We start from the raw sequence: 15409 nt of genomic DNA on the forward strand, positions 1-15409 counted from the left end.
ATATTAATAGTAGACTCGGTTTAATTTCTAAAAATTGAATTTACATTTTTCTTCACTCTCCCATTTGGTATTTGGTTTTGTTGTTGTAAATAAAAACTAAAGAAGTATAAACCAATGAATAGTCTGTAGAATATTCTTATCACCAAGTTTATGTCATAGGTAGGATTTTATAATTATAATAATCAAAATAAATTTATTAAATAATATTATTAGGATATATTTCAATTCGCTGACATGTTTTACAATTATAAATATTTTAATTTTATTTTTAATTTAAATTAAAAAAATTGATAATTTTGTATATATATACAGTTAGATAATTTGTATTTTTTTATTAAGTTCTTAGATAGTGCGAAAAATAATGTTTTAATCACAAACAACTTTGATACATAAATAAGTAAATTATATTTTTTTAATGACAATGGAAAAATTATAATCTTATTTTTTTATTAAAAAAAATTCAATAACACTCATTACATCATATACTAACTTTAACTTTAACTTGTATAAACTTTCTCTTCATTTCTATTAACTTTAAATTTTATTTTTCTTAATACAAACAATATCACTTTTCATTCACTTTTCTCTTAAATCCATTATTTTTCACCTGAAGTTCATCGAATCCAAATAAAACATAACTATTCTTTATTTCAACTTATTCAAGGCCTTATGCAAGAATGTGATTTTCTAAATTTATATGCATGCTCAGCAATAAGATTCTTACCTCTTAGACAATCTTTTATTTTCCTTTCTCCTTTAATTAGAGTAATTTAATTTATAATAGCTAACAATAGTTATCTATATCAGACTATGACAAAGAGTTAGTATTACCTTCCGATGTCATAATACACTAGTGCGAAAAGGCTAAACAAGGGCGACTATTTTACATTTACAAGGGCGACTATATAGCCACATTTGTAAATACTATTTATAAGGGCGGCTATTTCTGGTAGTCGCCCTTGTATATGCTTCTGAATCAGGGTTTATGGGTTTAGGGTAATGCATCTACGAATGCGACTATGGTAATAACCGCACTTACAAATTCTGCGCTGGATTTATAAGTGCGGTTATGGTAAATAGCCGCCTTTGTAAATAATGGTTTTTTTTTAGTGCAATCTTTTTAGTGCTAATTCCCATATAAATTAACCTATTCAATTATATATACCCATCCAGACAAATACATAAATTCAGAGAATCAAATATATATTAATCAAAATGTACATTACAAACACTAATCAAATTACATATAATCCCTACACTATTGATCAACTATCCTAGAGTTATAAAAATTTATGAAATATGTGGACCAAGAATGTCTCACATATGATATGGCTTCCGAACTCATTGGTACTTCTTCAGTGAAGAACTGCATTTCAAAATATAGTTGACATAAATTAGTTTTAAGATACATATATGTTCAAGAATAACAAAAATAATTTAACATATCATGTTACCTCTTTCCAACCACTTTTAATGCCTAGTCTGATGGAGAAAGGCCTTCATGAATTGTAGAAATTGTTGATGAATGGCGGAAGCTCTATGGATTGAAACATGCAAGGTCCTCCTAAGAGTGATGGTGACCTTGAAGGTGCATGAAAGGTAGGGATTGAGAGTGGTAAGGTCAACTCTCTCTGGTAAGGGGGAGATTTGAAGATCAATAGCCTAACCTAAGAGGTTTTTGGGCAAGAAGTGAAATTGGCACAATTTGGCAGCAATTCACTATGTATATTAATCTTGCAAATACATGAGCCAAGCCCTCTTATTTATAGTGTTTAGAGGACTGAAAATTCAAAAGAAAGTGGAGGGAAATTCAAATGAATTCCCTCCCAAAAATGGAGCCTAAATGAGCACACGGGGAGGGGTGTGTCTAGTTTGTATGCTCACCCCCTTCATGGGCTTTCTAGACCGGCCTAGGTAAATTTAGAGGTTTTTAGAAACTCGAAGTTTACCTAGGTTGGTGTTTTAGGTGCCAAAATTAATTCTAAGAAAATTACAAATAAAGTTCCTATGCTAATTTTTTACAAGAAAGAAAATGCAACTCTATACTAGAGTTTATGGCATGTAAAATGCGTCCTCTAGGTTCATCTTGACCATAACTCTAGTGGTTGACTCCATTTGACATGTTGGTGGCCTTTCAATAGAGTTGTTGTTGGGGCCTCTTCCATCATCCCCTCCCTCTTGAAAAGGATTTGTCCTCAAATCCAAGGCTTCGTCATAGTCATTAGTAGGGGAATGTATGTGGCTGGATGGTGTCCATCATCTCCTCCTTCTTGAGAAAATCTATCCTCAGATCTACAGGGTCGATCTCGAATAGCAGCCTCTTGCTTTGACAACTATGCTCATCCTCCCGGATCAAATGTCCATCTATGGAAATCATCAAACAAAGCAAATGTGTTAGTTTGAGTAGTTGTATAAAATTCAATTTTATTAAGTTTCCATTCTTCTTGTTTTTCTATTGCTTTTGGCAATGTCTTATGATATTTCTCTGTTTGTTGTTGTATTTTTTCTTTAATCCTCTCATGCATTTTTTTTAACAAAATCAGTTTTTGTTACTCCTTCCTTAGGCACAAATTTTTGTACTGACCGGTCCTCGGCCTCGGGCGTTGACTAAAGTCATGGTGGGGCCCTGAAGGCTGGGTCCACTGGGAGGTTAGCAGGACAGGGCGGAGTCTCGCTAGACTCACAACTAAGGGGAGCCGAGGAGGGAGCGGCATCGAGGCAGGGCGTGGAGGCCTCGGACCTCGGCACCCCAACAGTAAAGATGGACCGAGAAAAAGGTGGTTTCCAAGCCACACTCCAGTTACCAGTAAGGAGAGGCCCGAATCACGAGGGATCCGTGCATGAGGTGTAGGGAATGCGGTAGTACGCACCACCATCAAAGAGCCACCGAGAAAGACACGACTCGTAAAGGTCACATCCCAGGGGTGATCTGCATGCATGGCACGTGAATAAGGCAGGGAACGCCCAGGGCGGATGACCCCAGAGATTGGGCGCATGAGTCGGCACCCAAGTAGTCATCCCGCGCCAGATGCGCTTCGGCAGGGTAGTCTTACGGACTAAGATGGCCCTAAGACTGGGTGATAGTGTCACTAAGGCGCGCCTACAGTATGCTTAAGTCACAGTTAGCAAGAGAGGCAGAGACACTAAAGAGTATATAAGAGGTAAAAACAACAGAATAAGGTACGCATTTTCTAATGCAAGTAAGACTAAGAGAGTTAAGAGTTTTTGGTGTTTCATTGCCCGAGAGTTTGACTTGAGCGTCGGAGTGCAAACGACCGCGAGGGCGCCCTTTGTCTCTTTCTTGCAGGTGTTTGTTCATCGAGGGGCGGGAACGTAGAGACAAGGGTTCTTGGACGCGAAGTTAACAGAGGTGCACGAAGACGTTTGGGTCACCGATGGGAATAGTATTTCCCTCTAAAAGCATATGCTTAAACAACTGAAGCAATTCCATGAAGCTTTTATCATTCCTTCCATTTATTGCCTTCAAATTCATCAATCTTAACACCGCCAACAACCGTGTGAAGTTAGTTGATCCAGGATACAATGGAGTCTTTGCATCACTTGACATACTTCCATATCCATGCGCTTCTGCAAAAGACTCAGCTCCCACATCATGAATCTTGTCCTCCAATCGATCATCATCTACATCATCATGTACTTCATCATCCATGGTGGACCCCACATATTCTTCTGTTACGGAAACATGTGGTAAATTTAACAATTCACCATGTCATGTCCAAGTTTTATAAGATCGAAGAAACCCATCACATAGTAGGTGTTCCCTCATTATCTTAACATCCAGTATGCTTCCATTTAAACAGTTAACGCATAGACACCTGATCTTTGGTCCATCATGACCACAATTAATCACATTACGTTGTGCAAATTATATAAATTCTTCTACTCCTTTTTCGTAAAGAATTAATCCAATTTCGATCCATTCTATTATGAAATAGTCATGCGGGTGAATTTTAATTAGTGTTCTAACTAACGTGTTTGTCGAGGGTAGAACACCCCCGGACTCAATACTAGCACGTATCAATTCCCGAGGGTGGAACACCCTCGGACTCAATACAAACATGATAATTCTATTATGTACTAACAACAACATAATATAAATTTAAATTTAAATAAACACTAAATAATATAAATTTTAAAAAAAAATTATAATACATAAAAAAATTCATAACATTAAAAAAAATCAAAAAATACAACCAACCTTGTGTGTGAAGGCAACGTTCCCAAGGTGGCACGACGGCGGCAGTGGACGAGGCGGTGGACGCGAAAGCAGCGACGACGCACACAAGCAAGAAGAAAGGAACCTACGAAGACAATGAAACAGTATCAATGAAGGCAATGCAACAGTGTGAACAATATAACACTGTATGAACGAAAAATACATTGGTGAAGGCACGAAAGCTTTGAAAGAGAGCTCACAAACTTACCACGAAGGAATGAAAGCTTCAAGGACAGAGGAACGCGAAGCGCAAAGGAGAGCACAGTGAATGACGAAACGCTTCTGGAGAAAGAAAGTGTAGTGAATGGCGTGCTTCTAAAGTGAGTTAGGGTAAAAAAAGATTTACAAGGCCAACTGCACTTGATTTACGAGTGCGACTGTTACAAATAGCCATATTTGTAAATCAACTTAATTTTAAAAAGTCACCGCGTTTTTTACGAGTGCGTTTATTCATAAACCGCACTTAATATGCCGCCTTTGTTTTTCCTTTCTGCACTAGTGGTAAAATAGTAGAAGATTTATTTTACTTGTTCTTCTTTTCTATGACACTTTTAATTATGATACTTTCTTACAAGAAATATCATATGTCACCAACTTTAAGAACTTTGCAATTTTGGTTAAGTATGTATCTATTATCAATGAAGTTAAATAGAAAAAAAAAATGAGTTTGTAAATTATAGGACAAGTCAATTTGAGTGATGAATGTTATTATTATATTCATATTAGAAGGAGTACAATGAAATTAAACTTAAAAGAATGAGTTGATATTTTTATCAAGCACTTTAGAAAAATTAAAATATAAGCATTTTTTCACAAGACGAAAATTTTCCAAAATATTTAGTTTGACCTGTTTGAAAATAGATAATGGAGTAAGGGGGATTACATAGAAAGATTACCTCATAATCTCTTATGCCACAACATCTTTTATTTATTATTTTGAAAACTAAACCACTAAATTCCATGACAATGAGTAAAAATATGTACTATTAAAAAAAAATGAGAGGAAATGTTCAATTTTATTATTAAAAAAATAAAGTGTTCATAGATTTCTGAATAATACTTTTGTGAAAATAGGTTATTGAATATTTTTTGTCATACATATATTAGTTATTCTATTAATGAAACTTTTAATAGAAATATGTATCCACAATTAAATGTCAAGGGAACATGTGACTTTTGTGTTATGAGAGAAATATAATGAGATTTAAATAGTGTGGTAGCGGAAATCAATGAAGTAACAAACAAAATTTTTAAAAAATACCTCAACTACATTGACATAATTTCACTCATACAAAAATTATTATATTAGTAAAAATCAGACTTAATCAATAAATTAATAATACTTATCAAATGAAATCTAGATTCATAGAGTTTCTATTTATAAATGTAACACCCCAGAAAATACATCTAACTATTATAATACAAGTTCTATTGATTTATATTACAAGATTATGACTTATAGAAATACAAATATTAATAATATAAGATTTAAAGCTACATCCCAAAGACCTCCAGACCCTCCGACACCTGTATGATAATCTGCTCGTGTACGTAGTACAGTTATCGCAATTTACAATACAACAAGAAAAGTGTACCGCCCTGGTAGTCGGAAGTGATGACGTGACGTCAAGCTACAGTATAGGCGTGTTGACAAGGCGCCAAGTTGGTAGGAAGGAAGGAAGTCGGGGGGCTCGTGAAGTCGCCAGTTATTAAGTTGGCGTGTTCCGATCTCCAGCATACCAGAATCGGCGATCACCGGGTTAAAGATGAAGTCGCCAGATGTAAACTCAGGCGACCTTGAGACTGGAGATCGCCAGAGAAAGCACATCGCCAGAAATGAAGGTGGTGCAGATTATGAAGGTGGCCGGCGAGACCACAGGGAAGGTGTACGAAGGCACCCTAACTCGCCAGTTCCAGTAGAGATCGCACTCCCAAGTTGGCTATGTACTGGGCAGTACCATGCATAGGTAACTTAGCAAAACGAGAGTAGAAGCAGCGCCCAAGTCAAGGAGGCTCCAGATGATGGCACGTGTACAGTTGGATGCGAGCCACGTGTCCAAATCTGTAACTGCCAGGAGAGAGAAAGTAACCAGGTATATAAGAGTTCTCAACGAACTTTCTGAGGTACGCACGTTCAGATTATACTCTTTACGCTTGCGAGTCATAGAGCTTACTGTGAGAGAGGATTTGCACGGTTCTTGTTCTCTAAGTATTTGGTGATTCGGTCACTGACTTGGGCGTTGGAGTGCGATCGGCCGCAGCGGCGCCGCTCTGTTTCTTTTGCAGGTTCTTGAGGTGGATCTCGTAGAGGAACGGAGGTTTGAAGCGGTGCACACGTCGATCCTTTGACGAGGCAGTTTCCAGCGTTCTGGTCAACAGGCAGGATCAAAAAGTAAGGGTAAGCTAATGAAAAGAAATTCCATAACATATTTAATTTAGGAAAAAAGAACTTATCAAACTAATCATTTATAAACATTTCTTTAAATGTTGTTAGACAAAATTTCAATACAAATTCTATCATTCATATAGACCACACATGGATCTATTTTCAATCATAATTATTGGATTTCATTTCAATCCCATCATCTTCCGGAAGACTCATTAAGTGTGCCCCTACCAGAGACTAACACCTAATCCAAAGATTACCAGTGAATCCAATAGAAAGGGTTAGGGTAAGTTCAAACATCCAATATCGAGTGTCTACAGCGGGACCCGGTGTGTATGAACTCCCTCTCAGCTTCTCACCACCTGATATCTTAGTCTACATGACTTAGATCATCAGTGAAACCAGAGGATCTCCGTTAAACATAGGCTTTTCATACTTAATGTACCATCAAACAACAACTCCTACACTATCCCAAATGTATGACATCAATTTCATACAATTTACATCATTCATATATAATACATATAATTCAATCACATAACATTTAAAAATTCATCATTCAAGAACGTTTCCAATATCAAAAACAATATTTAACTCTCAAACTATCAAAATATAATATTTATAAAGTTTAAATAATATATAAACAAACACACAATATATAAACAAATAACATCCCTGCAAGATAAATTGAATATTGGGACCACATCCCCTCCATATGCAGATCTTCTAGCCTAGGGTACTATTGAGAATTAAAGTTAGCTTCTTTTACCTTAATTGCTTGCTTTCCAAGCAACTTTTAGAATTTTATTCCCCACAGTCTGGATAAGCTTCAAGATTTACGGGCCAAATGCAAGCTATCCAAACAGAACAAAAGTTCAGTATGAGCTTAATGAAATTGAGAGAAACACTTTTCTCAACTGGCCCCACTAAGATTGATGACTAAATCATAGAGAAAAACAGAGAATAAGGAAACTTTAGAGTAAAAATGAACTTACTCTGTTTGAAAATCTGATCGAGTAGAAATGTAGCCTGACTCCTAATCTACAATATGGCGTGATCAAATTTTGGAATAGATGAGGTATGAGAGAAAAAATGAAGATAGAAGGGGGAGGAGAGAAGTTGATAGAGAGAGAAAGCATGAAAAAAGGAAAATAGGAAAATGATAGGGCAGGGGGGCTGCTGGTTTTTATTTCTGGGGGGTTACAATTATCCCCATCAACAAAAAATTTCGTCCTCGAAAATTAACTTACCAAGTAAAATTAGGATATGATTATCTTATCTTCTTTTTTATTCTTCAAGTGGAATCACAACATGTGAAAGTTCATAAAACTTTGACTATGCCGATGTTTCTACCATGAAGTTACCTTACTTGAGAATCCAAAATTTTAATTGACTCCACTTTAAAAGATAGATCTTTTATTTAACTAAATCAGACAGTAGAAGATGATTATGGCCAATTATATATATTTCCTTAGTTACGATACACGAAATACATAATGAATGTTGGTTAACGAAAGAGACAAAACAAGTTTATAAGCAGTAGAACCTATTTTCTTGAGAATCTAGTAAGGACCTATGAACTTTGGAGTCATTCTTGGATATGATTGCTCTCCTTACATCAAGGAATGATGTAACTAAACAAAACATGATTATCCATAGAGAAACTTAAAGGTCTTTTTCATTTTTCTGTATCAAATGTTTGCCTGATAGAAGATGTCTTCAGTTATCATAGTTCTCAAAATTTGGCTCACAATTGTTGATAACTGAGGTGATGAAAAAATACGTTGAGTTTTTTTTTTATACTTGATTAACTTCCTCCTGGTGTATATCAATGAATGCTTCAATGTCTTTTTCCTCCATCTTAAATAGACGATCTAGGTCAACCCCCTGACCTTTGAGTGTTTTGCAATATTTCTGTTAAAAGGTTCTTGTCAAATTGCCTAAGAGATTTTCATGTGACCTAACTCAATGATCCATGACTTCGTTGTATTCTAACATGAATAGAGACACCTCACACCAATCTCTCTGCAAGCAAAGCTCCAATAAAACTCATGTTATCGAATCCAAGCTTATACTAATATAGGCAACACCAAATTCCAAAGAAATGGAATCCATAGAACCTTGAGATAGGTATAACTAAATCAACATGGATTCTTCCCATATTTATTAGGAGAACCTCTTTTACTTTCATATGTGGGTGTCAACATCACTAGCTCATTTTGTTCTTCAATTTCGAGCGATAATATTCTCATATTCAGAAGGACGTGCAACATCAATCACGAGAGACCTCTGCTTAGAACTAAGAGTAAGATCTACCACCATCTCACTCCATCCAATACCATGTGCTAAAAGATTCATTCCCAACCTTATGAAAATTGATCCTGCCTGCTGACCAGAACGCGAGAGCCTTGCCTCGTCAAACCTGGATCGACTTCTGCGCCGTGTTAGCCTCCGTCCTTCACCGCGATCCACCTCAAGAACCTGCAAAAGACAGAACGGCGCCGCTGCGGCCGATCACGCTCCGACGCCCAAGTCAGCGACTGAACCACCAAATACTAAGAGAAAACTCAAGAACTCTAAGGAACCGTGCACAAATTCTCTCTCAGCGTACTCAAGACTCGCAAGCGTAAAGAAACAATCTGAACGTGCGTACCTCAGAAGTTCGTTAGAAACTCTTATATACCTGGGCACTTTCTCTCTCCTGGCAGTTATACATCTGGACACGTGGCTCGCATCCAGCTGTACACGTGCCATCATCTGGAGCATCCTTAACTTGGGCGCTACTTCTTACTCTTCAGGTTTTTTGGCTAAGTTACTTATGCATGATACAACTCAGTGCATAGCTGCCTTGGAGCGTGATCTCTTCTCGGGTGGCGAGTTCGGGTGCCTTCGTACACACCTTCCCTGTGGTCTCGCCGGCCGCCTTCATGATCTGCCCTACCGGCTTCACCGTGTATGTTCAAGTAAGCTGTCTCCCGACCTCATCCTCTGGCCAGCTGGGAAATGACTATCTGCCTTCATCTTCGGCGATGTCCTTGTTTCGGCGATCTCTAATCACTTGGTCGCCTGGGTTTTCATCTGGCGACTTCATCTTCAACCCGGTGACTGCCGGTTTAGGTATGCTGGAGATCGGAGCACGCCAGCTTAATAACTGGCGACTACACGAACCCCCCGACTTCCTTCCCTTCTGCCAGCCAAATGTCCCATCCAACACGCCTATATAATAGCTCGATGCCACGTCATCACTTCCGACTACCAGGGCGGTACAAAAATATAAGAATAACCCAGCCAAAACAAACTTCCTTAACATTAATTCTAGTACCCAATGTCACCTCTTCACCACTTTTGTTAAACTGAGACCTCTTAGCTCACCCAATTATTTGCATAACTTCAAGCATATAATTCCCTTCCATAGGTAGAATGTGCGTAGTCTTCATTAATCCATTCCATATTACTCATACTTAGTCATTTTTCTTCACTGTATGTGACAAGTAGGTGATCAAACCCATGGAAATATTATTTCACTCTCATCCCGTGAATGTCAAAACTATGTTAACATACTTCCTAGTCATTATTTGTTCGGTCCTTGATTTTTGACAAAATAAACAAGTAGCTACATACTTGACTATATCTTCCTTGATACCATGTCACCAAATAAACTTCCTTAAATCTCAATACCATTGGGTCATTCTTAGATGTAAAATGAGTTTGCTTTCATGACTCTTAGATAACCTATCTGATTTAATTTATCATCCTATGACACACATATTTTGTTTTTAAATCTTAATATACCATTTGTTTCCCACCGAGAACTCTTTAGTTTCATCAGTATATAATAATCTTAGAATAATTTTCAAATTCAATTTCACCAATTTCCTTAGTCTCACTTTTTCTAGAAACTCGTTAGTTATAACAAATGTACTATAACTTCCAAATTTAAATTGTTGAAACTTCCACTCAACTCCAACCATATAATCTTAAGTGTTGATACTCATGTCTCCTTGCGACTTTAACCATCTGCAACAACATTTTCTTTCCTAGGATAGTACTTCCATTAAAATTAATAATCTTTCAAAACTTCGTCCATCTTCTCCAAAAGAAATTATGCATCGTTCATTACTCGGTCTACCACAATCCAGATTCCATTATGTACTCTTATTGTTCGTGGAAAAGGAACCACACGTATAACAAAAACAACTTTATTTATACTTAGTCACTTCCAATATTTGTAATATTTTCCCAAGTCTTTGATACTCCACTTCAATCTTTTATAGGTATGACAAACAAGGACCTATGGAGCCACTTCCTCTTTATGTTGAACCATTAAGAAAACTTCAAATATTATCTTAACACTCCATTAATTTGATTCTTTAACCATTACATCTGACACTTGAAATATCTCCTTGCTCATGATGGTTTTTGTTAGAATTGATGGCTTAAACAAGAGGGGGTGAATTGTTTCTAAAAGATTTTCGCAATTACTTTACTTTAGAATAAATCTTTAACAATCAACTCAGATGAGCATTTCAGAAAGTCAATCAAACAGTCTAACAGACACTGATATCAGAATTTCAATCCGTTAAAACACGATTTAATTGGTAGTTTATGGCATCGAAAATATCAAACAGTTAGAGAGTTGAGAGAGAGAGAGATATACACACAAGGTTTATACTAGTTCACTCAATCCCTGTGCTACATCCAGTCCTCAGTCAAACCACTGAGTATTCCACTATGTAACCAAACACAGATTACAAACACCGACAAAGTGGTGATCCTTAAACCACAAGACCTACTCACCCTTTTTGCACACAACACACACCTCAAGCCAAAATCAAATTGATTTTACAGGATTTTACAAACACGTTTACAGAATGTAATATGAACAATTACAAGAAACTAATAAAGGGTATAAAACACCTGGAATAACAGTAAACCAGAAGCCCTATGATCAGTTCTTGAATCACAACAAAGCTCAAAAGCAATCTTGCTAAGCTTGAAAAACTCCTTTTCACAAACAGATTGTAATCTCTTTTTTTTAATCTCAAATCAGAGTGTAAAACTTCTATATGTATATTTATAACCTTTGAAATATATTTATAACCTTTTCACGTATGAAACATTTGAAAGAAGGCTATATTTATAACCTTTGAAAAGCTACTGTTTAAGGCAGATTTGAACAACTGAATCAGTTAAAACAGGTTTTCAAAATACTGTTATGAAAACTCACTTTTAATCGGTTAAAACCACGATATAACTGGTTGAATAGTTTCAGCAGTTACACAACTGATTTAAAAAACAGTTTCGAAACCCCTTTGCCAGCTAAGTGACAAACAATCGATTGTCTCGAAACTTTAATCGGTTGTTTTTCCTTTTGCATGGAAAAACACTTAGTTCTTTAAAATAGATTGAAACAAGCTTTCTGTAGGAATCAAGACTGATCTTACAAAGATTCTAAACCCCATAACTAAACCCAAACCTAAAACACAACATAACTTTAGGTTCCATGAGGATTTGATACATCAAAGCTTCCCATCTTCAACAATCTCCCCCTATTTGATGGAGACAAATCCTTGGGATGCTTTTAGGAATGTTCTTTGTTTAGAATCTGTTGAATCCTGCATTCATTGAACAAACACAGGGTAATCCAATCCAAAATAGATGTACACCATACACTAGTTCTCAATAGGTGATTTCCATAAGAAACATCAACCATAATCAGATGAGAAACCAACAATTATACAAGAATGCATAAGAATAGCTAGTTATTTCGCAGAGATAACCAATTAAAATTCTGTAAACCAGAAATAACAGCAGTTTTAAAACTCCAAATTTAAAGCAGTTAAAACAATTTATAATAGCAATGTTTAAAAGCAGTAAAAACCACAATTAAGAAAATTACAAAACCCAACAATACTTTTACCCCTATTTGTCTCAAATAGACAAATTAAAAGAAGACAAGCTCAAGATAAAGCATGCATATCAATTATTCCTAATTCATTTCTTAGAGAATAGAACATGTCCTTTGATAAAGGTTTGGTGAAGATGTCAACAAACTGACTTTCTGTTGAAACAAACTTGATCTCACAATCTCCATTGTTGATATGATCACGGATGAAGTGATGCCTTATTTCAATGTGCTTTGTCCTTGAGTGTTATAGCACTTGTGTTGTCACATAGTAGAGAAACTTTGTTAATCTTTAATCCAAAGTCTTCAAGTTGTTGTTTGATCCACAAGATCCGTGCACAACAACTATATATTCAGCTTCAGCAGTTGATAGAGCTACACATGCTTGTTTTTCACTATGCTATGAAATGAGGCTTGATCCAAGTAGATGGCATGTTCCACTTGTGCTTTTTCTGTCTAATTTGCAACCTACAAAATCAGAGTCAGAATATCCTACTAAATGAATAGGAGAGTGTGAGGGATACCATAAACCCATGGATATTGTGCCTTTCAGATATTTCAGGATCCTCTTTGCAGCTTTGAGAAGTGATTCCTTAGAACATTGACTGGAATCTTGCACAAAGGCAAACAAGAAACATAATGTATGGTCTGTGATCCTGCCTGTTGACCAAAACGCTGGAGCTTTGCCTCGTCAAACTTGGATCGACGTATGCGCCGTGTTTGCCTCCGTCCTTCACCGCGATCCACCTCAAGAACCTGCAAAAGACGAAACGGCGCCGCTGCGGCCGATCACGCTCCGACGCCCAAGTCAGCGACTGAACCACCAATTACTTAAGAGTAAAACTCAAGAACTCTAAGGAACCGTGACCAGTTCTCTCTCAGTGTACTCAAGACTCGCAAGCGTAAAGAAACAATCTGAACGTGCGTACCTCAGAAGTTCGTTGGAAACTCTTATATACTTGGGCACTTTCTCTCTCCTGGCAGTTACACATCTGAACACGTGGCTCGCATCCGGCTGTACACGTGCCTTCATCTGGAGCATCCTTGACTTGGGCGCTACTTCTGACTCTTCTTTGGCTAAGTTACTTATGCATGATATACTCAGTGCATAGATGCCTTGGAGCGTGATCTCTTCTGGATGGCGAGTTCGGGTGCCTTCGTACACACCTTCCCTGTGGTCTCGCCGGCCGCCTTCATGATCTGCACTACCTGTTTCACCGTATATGTTCAAGTAAGCTGTCCCCCGACCTCATCCTCTGGCCAGCTGGGTAGTGTCTATCTGCCTTCATCTTCGGCGATGTCCTTGTTTCGGCGATCTCTGATCACTTGGTCGCTTGGGTTCACATCTGGCGACTTCATCTTCAACTTGGTGACCGCCGGTTTAGGTATGATGGAGATCGGAGCACGCCAACTTAATAACTGGCGACTACGCGAACCCCCCGACTTCCTCCCCTTCTGCCAGCCAGGTGTCCCATCCAACACGCCTATATAATAGCTTGATGCCACGTCACCACTTCCGACTACCAGGGCGGTACAGTCTGCTTGCAGTTAGATAAAGAATAGAACCTATTAAACCCCTGTACATGGTTTGATTTAGTTCTGGTCCAGCTTCATTAGCACCTAAATAACAGTTTGTTGACATAGGTGTTGTTGCAGCTTTGCATGCTTCCATCTCAAACTTCTTAAGAATGTCTTTGCAGTACTTAGATTAACATACAAAGATTCCTTCTCTGGATTGTTTAACTTGTAGACCGAGGAAGAATGAAAGTTCTCCCATCATTGACATTTTGAACTTCCCCTGCATAGCTTTGATAAAATCTTCACAAAGTTTTGCATTAGAAGAGCCAAAAACAATGTCATCTACATATATTTGCACTAAGATAATATCATGTACCGCCCTGGTAGTCGGAAGTGATGACGTGGCATCCAACTACAGTATAGGCGTGTTGACAAGGCGCCAGGTTGGCAGAAGGGAAGGAAGTCGGGGGGCTCGTGAAGTCGCCAGTTATTAAGTTGGCGTGTTCCGATCTCCAGCATACCAGAACCGGCGATCACCCGGTTAAAGATGAAGTCGCCAGATGTAAGCTCAGGCGACCTAGTGATTGGAGATCGCCAGAGCAAGCACATCGCCAGAGATGAAGGTGGTGCAGATTATGAAGGCGGCCGGCGAGACCACAGGGAGGTGTACGAAGGCACCCTAACTCGCCAATTCCAGTAGAGATCGCACTCCCAAGTTAGCTATGCACTGGGCAGTACCATGCATAAGTAACTTAGCAAAATGAGAGTAGAAGCAGCGCCCAAGTCAAGGAGGCTCCAGATGAAGGCACGTGTACGACCAGATGCGGGCCACGTGTCCAAGTCTGTAACTGCCAGGAGAGAGAAAGTAACCAGGTATATAAGAGTTCTCAACAAACTTTCTGAGGTACGCACGTTCAGATATACTCTTTACGCTTGCGAGTTCTAGAGCACACTGTGAGAGAGAATTTGCACGGTTCCTGTTCTCTTAGTATTTGGTGATTCGGTCACTGACTTGGGCGTTGGAGTGCGATCGGCCGCAGCGGCGCCGTTCTGTTCCTTTGCAGGTTCTTGAGGTGGATCTCGAAGAGGAACGGAGGTTTGAAGCGGTGCGCACGTCGATCCCTTGACGAGGCAGTTTCCAGCGTTCCGGTCAACAGGCAGGATCATCAGGCGCCCACCGTGGGGCCGTGTAAAACTTGCTCCCATCCACAGCGTGAGTTCTTGAAGGTTTTCGAAGTTTTCTGCGTTGTTGTGTGCTGGTGCAACCATCGTTCGCTGTTTGCTTGAAGTTTGTTCGGTGAATTCGCGTTTTGTACCGTTCGTTTGGGTTTTCGATCGGAGAAGGGAGGTTTTCCTGCTGTTT

Source organism: Phaseolus vulgaris, chromosome 11, assembly GCF_000499845.2.
Source record: "Phaseolus vulgaris cultivar G19833 chromosome 11, P. vulgaris v2.0, whole genome shotgun sequence".
NCBI lineage: Eukaryota > Viridiplantae > Streptophyta > Magnoliopsida > Fabales > Fabaceae > Phaseolus > Phaseolus vulgaris.